The sequence below is a fragment of the Arachis ipaensis genome, chromosome B09, assembly GCF_000816755.2.
Source record: "Arachis ipaensis cultivar K30076 chromosome B09, Araip1.1, whole genome shotgun sequence".
Classification (NCBI taxonomy): domain Eukaryota; kingdom Viridiplantae; phylum Streptophyta; class Magnoliopsida; order Fabales; family Fabaceae; genus Arachis; species Arachis ipaensis.
The window spans coordinates 17,238,126-17,248,442 of NC_029793.2; the positions used below are offsets into that span (position 1 = coordinate 17,238,126).

Sequence of the window (10,317 nt, forward strand, 5' to 3'; positions counted from 1 at the left end):
TTAATATGATATCTATTTACTATAGTCATTTTAAATAATTTTAATATAATTACTTTTTTTATTAATTAAGATTTTTTTTAATAGTCCATAGCACTAATTTCCCTTATATATTCTCTTGTCAATAAAATTTTTTAATAACAATTCGGATTTCAAAAGTTTATTATTATTTGGCTTGGAAAAAATATTGAAGAAGCAGCTTAGTATTATGAAATGGCAACTTAGATATAAAAGTATAAATATTTTTATATTAATGACCCTAATTATTTTTTAGAATTTAATTTTGATATACAACCAATATAAAATAGTTTTATATTTGCATCACATAAGTAAAAATAAGAAAAAATTATCAAAAATACCTATGAAGTTATGAATACTGACAAAAGTACCTATAATTTAAGGAAATTAACGCTATACCTATGGAAGATGAGTTCTATAAATCCTAATTTTTTGTTGACTTTTTAATAAAGTTTTCAAACTACCCCGTCTTATATCTTCAACCTTTTACTCCACCGCCGCTTCTTCTTCCGAAAATCCCTACCTTTCACAATCGTCCACCTGTTGAGACTTGTTGAATCTGTGAACCTCATCCACAAATAGAAATGGTTCTCTGGTTACTCTTCATTCTCAGCTTTTTGGCCTCGTCCACGGCATCCCTGACATCTTTGACTCCACTAATGACAGCGAATAAAGAGACAACACGATAAATTGGTGATGGGGGAAGGAGTTGACAATGGCTCTGGTGATGGTGGTCTTCAGGTCTTGTTGATGCCGGGAGACCCCAAAGGAGGATGAAGGGAGGCAGTTGCGGTGGATGGCGGGGCGAAGGAAGGAAGTGGGGGAGAGGAGAGTGTCCTGACCAACGACGTCGTCGAGGGTTCTGGGATAGAGGCTGTAACGGCCCAACTCCCAACATGTCATGATCATACTAGAAGCTAAACGTTACCAACTTGTTTCCCCAACTTAAGTAATATTTAATAAATATAAGCCTGTTCGTTGTTAACACCTCGCGATTTCACATGTAACTTTTTTTTTAAACAACAGTAGTTTAAATTCGCGTACATACAGTATAACAAGGAAATACAAGCATACATATTCAGAGAATAGTAGCAGACTAGCAGACAATACATAGAACATCACACCATAACACACATCATGATACAAGAGTAGCTCAATTAAACAGGTACATGACCAAGATACAGCATTTCTCAGTTAGTGACTCATACAATATATACATATATGTACATAAGACGTCCCAGAGCCTGGCCTGTCCAAAAGTCCCTAAACTGGTACACAGACTAGCCTAATTCTATGACATGCCTATCCCCTCTGAGCATACTAGCAAAAATGAGGGAAACACTCTAACATACCAGAGTTAGACTGGACGTCTCAAAAGTCTCCTTGTTTCTGATCCAAAAGTCACTTACAGAAAACCATTGGGCAGGTGGTGATGCCTTCTTACTGGTGTCTCGTCTGGCTCATCACTGCCAGAAGAGATATCTACGATCTCGGGGTCATCCTCAGGTTTTATCCAAGAAAGAGGAAAGTCAGAGGATATATCGAGATCGAAAAAAAGGTGTAAAAATATAACGCTGAAAAGGTCTACCAATTACTACATAATTACGTACACGAGGTGCCACACAATAGATGTAATACTCGCAGCCGCGCACTGGGTCATCGTGGATATACGAATGATTAATCTCGTAGAGTAGGACTCCCGTGTCCATCTGAAGAGGTGTAAGGGGTAAGAACTAGGGATTTCTTAGTAAGGTCGGGGTCTATAGTTAAGTCCATTTATAATGTCCGTTTGCAAGTTTCTAACTCATTTGAAAATCGATGGTTTAACCATCAAAAATTCAAAACCTTTTTAAAAGAAATCAGTTAATTAACCAGAAATTCAAACTCCCTTTCCAGATAAAAGAATATTAGAAGTTTCCTAATAGTATGAATGACCAACTTCTCCCAAGTATAGGTTCAATTAAGTCTATACTATAAGAGTTTGATTTTTCATACTTTACTAGACCATAAACATAAAAGAAGTTACCTACATGTGATAAATGATCATCCTGTTCCAAGCATAGGTTTATTAAGTCTATGCTGAACCAGTCAGATACTTTATACAGAACTAGACCTCAAACAAACCAGCCACGACCTCAAGCCCAAACAACTCAATCAACATCTAATCGCCACAATTCAAACAATCAGTTACAAACACAAGTAATGAGGTTCAAACACAATCAAGAGCAGTTATGTCAAGTATAGCAATTAGCAATTAGCAATTAAATAGAATTATTCACAAAGGCAAACCAATTACAATATACACAAACAAGTATGATGCATGTCTAGTCCTACTATAGGTAATAATCTCATTTGTCGATTTCGACCCACACCCGACGCAATTCGATCCTCCAAGTTAGATAAGGCCTTCCCAGAACTTAATCCCAGATTAAGTACCGCATACTCTCTACCAAGTACTCTCGACTTGCAGAGCTGGTATTTTCTCAAATCTCAATATACCGCAGGTATGCGAGTCAGGCCTCTACCAAGCATTCAGCTTGCAGGGCTGGTACTTCTCTACCGCAGCCTATCTGGGAAGCAACAGCATAATACGGGTGTCCCCGAACAATATTCACAAGCATCGCCTGAAGGCTCATATTTCACATATAACCATACTTTCCATCAATTAGCAATCATCTTTATCATCTTTCCACAATCATAAATCAAGCATCACAACATCACAGTGATCTCATTTCACAATTCTCTGCTTACTCTGTAAGGTCAAACACACTGCTATATAGCTTTTAACTCCTTTTCTTTCTAACATGTTTGCAAGTTTTTAAAACTTGTTTCATGACCTTACATACCTATATACCTTCTCTTATACCTTTTCTTAGATGTTTAACAAAGAGAATTAGGGAATTCTGAACTCAAAACTGCCTTCCTGAGGCTTTTAGGAAGAATTACCTTTTGATCAATATTTTATTATTAAAAAAAAATAATATTATTAATATTTTAATATTAAAATAATAATATTTTATTCAACTTTTAAAAATTACATTTTGACCCCGAACTTTTCGAAAATTGTATTTTGACCCCTTAACTTTTAATATTTGCACTTTGGCTCCTCAACTTTTCTTGATTTTGACTCCAAAATCATTAAAACCAAATGTTTTTCTTGTCCTCCAAAAACCAAAAATATTTTTTCAAAAGTTCATCAGATTTTAACTTGATTTTCAACCAGTTTTTCAATATTTTTGGTAACCAATTTTTACCCAAATTTTACCAAACCAAAGAGCAACGTTTCAGTCATCAAATACACATCAAACACACATCAAATATCTTGAAAATCATGGCTGGAAGGCCACGTTTTCCAGCAGCAACAACAGCAACTTCACAACCTTCAATAACTTTATTTTCAAGCATTAAAACAACAAGATCTCATGATCAAATCATCACACGAACATTCAAAATCAAGCCTCAAGAAATAAGATCTGATTTCACACTTTAATAACACAACCAATTATAGATTAATTTACCAAACCTCATCTCCTTTGCAGCTGCCAAGAATTGAACCAAGAATAAACTTTAAAAAGCACTTTTACGCCTAATTTAACATCAAAAATATCTTTAGAACTATATGAACCATGAAGGCTGATGCTTCATGATGATAAAAAGAAGGTTTTTCTCACCTTAAGGCAGCTAGAAATCACATTTTCTTAGAGCATATGGTAATTGAACAAGAGATCCTAAGAGAAAACAAGAAAAAAAACATCATCAGCTTGAGTTTCCACCATGGCCGAAACTTCAAGGAGGAGGAGCAGCCATCATACGTACTCCTTGAAAATTGACATATAAATGAAGAGGAGGAAAAGGTGAACACTTTGCTCGAATTAGATTTTTGATAGGGTTTTAGTTTGAGAAAGAACGGAGGTTGAAGCTTGAAGCTTTCATGGAAGTTCTTCCATTTTCTCTCATGAAATTTCGAATTATAACTTGTCTTAGATGAAAAATTTGATGGTAATGATGAGCCTTAGGAGCCGTGGGGTTAGGATAAGAATTATCCTAAAGTTTGGTGTAAAAATATCTCAAGAAAGGATAATTACTAAAGCTAGATGTATTAGAACACAAGTGTTTCTTACTTTTCCCTTAAGAAACCTTTGCTTGAAGAGCAAGAAAGGAAACATGTGATGGCTATCCTTGGGAGAGCCACGTGTCATAAGGTGTTGAGTCATCAGAATTTAATAATAAAATATTATTATGAAGATAATTACTAAAACTAGATACATCAGATTACACTATTAAAGGATAAGCATGAGCTTTACTAGTATAAATGATACTAATAACATGATAATCATGAGAATAAAAGATATATGATAAGGCATTAGCATTGCTAATTTCATCTAAGAATACCGGTATTATCCATTACCGGTAAATTTCTAACTTGGTTATTATATTACTAAACATAGATCGACATTAATCACAACAGAAAAAATAATAATATAATATTTTAAATAAAATAATAATATATAAATATTATATTAATATCATTTTTCTCCCGAAATTTGAGACCGACTCGTCACATAGAGACTAACCACGGAAATAAGAATTTTGAAATTCGGACCCAACATGGCTCAAAAACGCAACTTTTTACGACGTGCCTGCTTAGATCAGGAGAGGTATCTGGTGCAGTCAAGTTGCTGACTCAGCAGCTTGATGACACAGCACCTGTTCAGTGGAGGTGCTTATATACACTAGAATTCTTAAAAATTTCATAAAAATTCCGTTTGAGCCCGAGAAAGTGTTGTTTCTTTGAGGCTAGGCCGTTATAGAGGCACTTGTATAAGAGCTTGTGGGTGTTCTTTTTGGAAGGGCAAAGAGGGTTGAAGAAGGAAGATTGAGGATTGGAATTTGAGGAGGGTAGTGATCTTTGGCATTTTGAGAGCGGGGATACCTCGTTGTATTGTTGTTGCTCAACATCAATTGCTTGCTCTTCTTGTGGGCTTATGGAGTGCTTTGAGTGCGAGACAAAAAACCATTCTATCTTTGGTTGTGTGGGCGCCGGTAGCGGATAGGTGAAGAGTTTGATTTGTGAGTGAGGATCTATTTGGTGGCTTTCAGGGTGGATTTGTTGTCAATGACAGCCAAGACGCGGCTGAAGATGTGTAGCAAGCGACGAAGCTTCTTTTCTAGTGGCAGTTGCAGTGTCGACACAGCTATTGATTTTGGCCTCGTTTGTTGTAATAGTTTTGGACTCCATGGCAAGGATTTTAAAGATACAAATTGGGTTATGGAGGGTTGAAAAAGTAAGTTGAAGTTGAGGACAAGGTTAGTTTGAAAATTTTATTAAAAAGTCAACAAAAATTTAAAGTTTGGATATTTTTGTCTTTTTATGGGTATAGCGTTAATTTCCTTAGTTTATGGGTATTTTTGTTGTGTTCGTAAATTTTATGGGTACTTTTGATCATCTTTCCATAAAAATAATTACTTTTCACATTGACCACGGAAATATTCATCCAAACAACAGACACAACTATATAAAATGCTTTATACTATTAGGCATTAGCTCATCAAACTTAAACTCAATAATTTAAGAATTCTGCTAAGGAGACAATGAAAAATCTTGACAATGTGTACAATAGATTTTAAATTTGGCCCAATACAAGAAAAAACCCAAACAGTTATTTAAAAAAATAACCATTCCAACCCTAACTTACCAATAGAATTTATCCAAACACCCTCTTTCCCCCCTAATCGGCTGCTACCCATCCTCATCAATCATCCCACCTCTCCGGTGTTAGAAGCTCTCTCATCGGCTATCAAACAATCATCCACGTAGTTGTTAAAATAATCATTCGACTACCTAGTGAAATAACCATCTAGCACTTATTAATTGTATATACTTAAACTGAATCAAACAAAATAACCATCCAATTAAGAATTAAAATAACCATCTACATACCTATTAAATTGAATATCCAACATCTAAATTCGTCAATCTTCAACCCACTCGAGACGAAGTACAGTGGCAGCAACATGATATATACATTATTTCTCAATTCTCTCATTGCTTTATAGATGCATATGTGGGGACATGGATCTCAATATAGAAAGGGACCAAATTCTCTAAAAGGAACATAACCAACAGCAATGCTAAGGCTTTCATGCTTCTGTTGTGCGCCAGGTTGCAAGCACAGCATAGACCACCCACCGTAACGGCTCCCGCGAGCACCGCCGCGCCACCAATTTCATCGCCGGTCGGATAACCATCATCATGAAGATGACGAACCCCAAGCAGGAGAGGAGAACCCACACGGACACCAGGGGGCTCTTGTGGCCGCCGCTACTGTCGGCCTTTCCGGCGAGCGCTACGGCGAGGGCGAGGAGGATCTAGGTCGCAACGTCGTTGAAGGTGGCGACGGCCATGGCGGTCTTGGGCTGTGCGACGGACGCAACATGCGCGAAGGGGGTGTCTTCGTCGGATGTTTTCGGACAGCTAGGCGGCATCGGGTTGTGTTCTAAGCGGCAGATGGTGGTGATCTTCGCGGCGTCAGTTCGGAGTGGAAGAGACTGTCAAAGAGAAAGAAACTGCAGCACATTCTTCGCATGCGTAAAATGGAGGAATACATAACTTCTCCCTAACCAAATCCTTATGTTTTTAAAATTTAAAATTTAAAATTATTAGGAATTAATTAAATTATTTATTAATTGATTCTAATTCCAATTTTGCCTCTATTGTACACATTATACACTAACACTCCGTTTGTTTGATATCCGTGTCTTGCCAAGACATAGACACAGTGGGACGTGTCTATTGTTTGGATTGTGAGACACAAAAATAAGAAGGACACACTTACACACAAACATACACAAAATACATGTATTTCATGTCTCGGTAAAATGGTGAGACACAGATTTTGGAAGATGGACACAGATCTATATCACTTTTTCAGACAATTTTATCCTCGTTCATTTTCTGAAATTCTAAAGGTCTCCTCTGTTTGTTTCAAACCCTAATCAGTGATAATTTCTTCTGTATACTGACAGTGGCACAGAAAGCAAGAGAGGGAGGAACAACATAAGCTCTATTCTGTTCTCTTCGAAGTTCTGAATCTGTAAGTTGCTGCTCTTCCAATTTCTCTTCTAACGCACCGTTTTAGCTTCATTGATTTGCAAAGTTTGCTTGCATCTTTATAATTTTCTAGCTTCAATTGTTGTGTAAGTTTTTTTTATTTGTTCTTTTGGGTGGGGTGGAATCTGACGTATGGAATATAGGGCTTTGAATTGATTAATTGGGTTGGAAGACTGGGACTTGCTTGATTTGATTTGATTTGATTCTTTGAGTTTATTAGAGATAATAAGTTACCTCTATGGTGTAATTAAGAAGATTATGGTGTTTTGACTTTTTAAGTTTCTAACTATGAGTGTGCTGTGCTGTTGAGAATATTGTTTTGTGGTAGATGATTTGGTTCTTGTTGAGTTTATTAGGAGTTAATGCAAAATTAAATTTTTAAATTTGAGTTTTTAATTATTGTTTCTTAATTGGTGAAAGTTCAAGTATTTCTCTTCCACAGGTGGATAGTACTCTTTATCACCTATTTTTCTCGCTTTGCATGTGGGTCAAATTCCATTCATATGTTGGTTTATATGTGGGCCAAATTCCATTCATTCATAGCTATTGAAGTATTGATTGGCATGAAATTTTTAAATATTTTTTGCGGGTGCATTTCTATTAAATGCTTGAACCACAAACTCAGATAAATTCATTACACTTTCAGAAGCAATGAGAAATTATTGACTTTGTCACTAATTCACTTTTATGGTACCAAAAACTCATCATATGCCCTGTAGAAAATAACAAAAAAACATTGATATGAATATAGAGAAAAAGAATGGCACTTTTGGAGTATTTCGACGTAATGAATAAAATCAGATATCAATATACGGCGCTCTCCATCAATGAGCAATACTCTATGAGCAACGCTGGCTAAATGGACCTGCAAATAATGACCCAACAATTAAGAAGAAGAAGGAGGAGAAGAAGGAGAAGAAGGAAAAGAGGAAGAAGAAGAAGAATGAGAAGAAGAAGAATCGCACAAAGATTCGCCTCAAAAAAGAAAAACCACACAAAGATACGCCCAGAAAAGATCCATCCAACATCGAAGAAGGAGGAAACTAGAAGAGAGATTTTTGGGAGTAGGGGTGGGGGGAGAAACCGTCGAAGCAATTTGCAAGTTCCTGAAGTAAATTTTTTTTTAATTATTTTATTTTTATTTTAAATTATAGGAAGAAAATGATCTTTTATTAATTAGGTAGTGTCTTGTTATTTAAAACAAACATAATATTAGACACTCTTCTAATGTCATGTCTATTTATATCCAAACACTATACACAAATTAGGGGTGAGCACGGATAGCGGGTACCCGATTACCTGTCTGAACCCGAATCGAACCAATTAAATTGGTTCTGGAACCAACGGGTAATCGAGTTTAATCCGAACCAAACCGATGGTCTTTGTTAGTAATTAGTTCGGGTATCGGTTCTGGGGGTACGGAACCTGAACCAATTCGCGAACCCGATCATATATTAATTAAATAAAAAAAATAAAAAATATATATATGACTTTTTCATTTGACAAAGATTATTCACTATTAATATGTTTGGATTTTAATGAGTTTAGTTTTTAATGTATTTGGGGTTTAACATGTTTGGATTATTTCTATTGATGTTACATATTTATTGTACTTGTTAGGGGTGCACATGGGCCGGGTGAAGCCGGATTTGATGTGACCCAGACCCGACCCGAAATATACACAGGGTCTATTTATTAGACCCGAACCCGACCCTAGACCCGATGAAACCAATATACTTTCGGGCCACAATTATACCGGGTGAAAACCGGGCCGTTAACATTACGTTATGTTGATACCTTCTTGTAAGCTAACATGTAAAAATATCCAAATTTCTAAGACTCCAACCATTATTTAACATGGTAAAATTCACTTAGAAAAATATAACAAGAACCAACCCTTCTTTAAAATTAAAGCATAACCACAATCAATACTAAAGCAAAACCACAATCAATACTAATATTGTCTAATAATACCAAATATTTAAATCAATACAAATAACACAATATTATGTATTAGTCTAAAGTCTTATGCATTCTAAACATAAAACATTAACTTATAGTCTTATAATGACTAATAACACAAAATATTAAGGTTTACAATACTTAAATTTCACATAAGAATAGTCATGATCCATTACTAATAACACAAAATATTAATTGTGTATGATGACCGGGCCACCGGGCCACCGGGCCGACTTCGGGTGACCTGAGCTATGGCCCGGACCCGACCCGAAATAATGACCGGGTCTATTTTTGAGACTCTTACCCGACCCTAAACCCGATGAAATCACACCAAATTAGCCCTTAAAGTGTTCGGGACCGGGCCGGGCCGGGTCTGTGCACCCCTAGTACTTGTTGAATTTTTAAGATAAAAATTTGATTTTTTTTTATGAATTTTAAAGTCATCGAGTATCCAATTACTCGAACCGAACCAATCCGTTCTTAATCGATTTAGTTTGGTTCGGGTACATATACAAAAAAACACAAATCCGAATCAAATTGAACCAATTATATTTTAATCGGTTCGATTCTAATTTTACTATGAACCCGAACTAAATCGACTCATGCTCACCTCTAGCACAAATACAAATATTTTATGTCTATCTCTCAAGTGTCTATATCTTAATATTTATGTCTTAATACATACACAAACCAACAGCAGCCTAAATTTACTGTCTCCCCGTACTTTCTCATAATTTAATTTAAGATAAAACGAAAGCTCACGGTGGAGGCGAGAACAGCAGATCAGTGCTTGTGTTCTGATTCCTCAGCGCAGCGTTTTTCTCCTTTTGTCTTTGTGCCTTCAAAAATCTCAAAAACCATTCTTTCATTTTCCTTTCCATTTCCGATTCTCGATCACCAAACCAAGCCAAGCCAAGCCAAACCCACTCTTTCTCCTCTTTCGAATCCCTAACCCCTCTTTCTTCGCATTCCTCAACTTCAAATCCCCCCAATTCCATTCTGATCCACTATCCCCATCAACCAGTAAGGTTCCTCCCCTTTCTCCTCTCTCTGTTTTTCAATTGTTTAATACGATGTGCTTATTGCTATGCAATGCATGCTTTCAAATCGGTTGCTACATGAAAATTTTGTTTTTATTTTTTCAATATTTTTGTTTTATTTTATGATTCATTAACGGTTGATTAATTAATTGATCTCTGGGTGCATATCATGAACTTTCGGGCCGTGTG

The 10,317-nt window shown here is 36.1% G+C and overlaps 1 protein-coding gene across 6 annotated transcripts in view; it reads left to right on the top strand.

The window, feature by feature from the left end:
• The window catches only part of LOC107617924 (polyadenylate-binding protein-interacting protein 3), a 9,459-nt gene continuing 8,970 nt past the window's right edge, over positions 9,829-10,317 (top strand). For 3 of the 6 annotated variants that reach the window (XM_016319807.2, XM_016319811.2, XM_016319810.2), the window contains exon 1: positions 9,830-10,111. The gene's annotated coding sequence lies outside the window, so the exon portion shown is untranslated. Of the gene's footprint in view, positions 10,117-10,317 lie in introns of all 6 variants that reach the window. The other 3 variants (XM_016319808.2, XM_016319809.2, XM_016319812.2) reach the window with 3 other exon arrangements.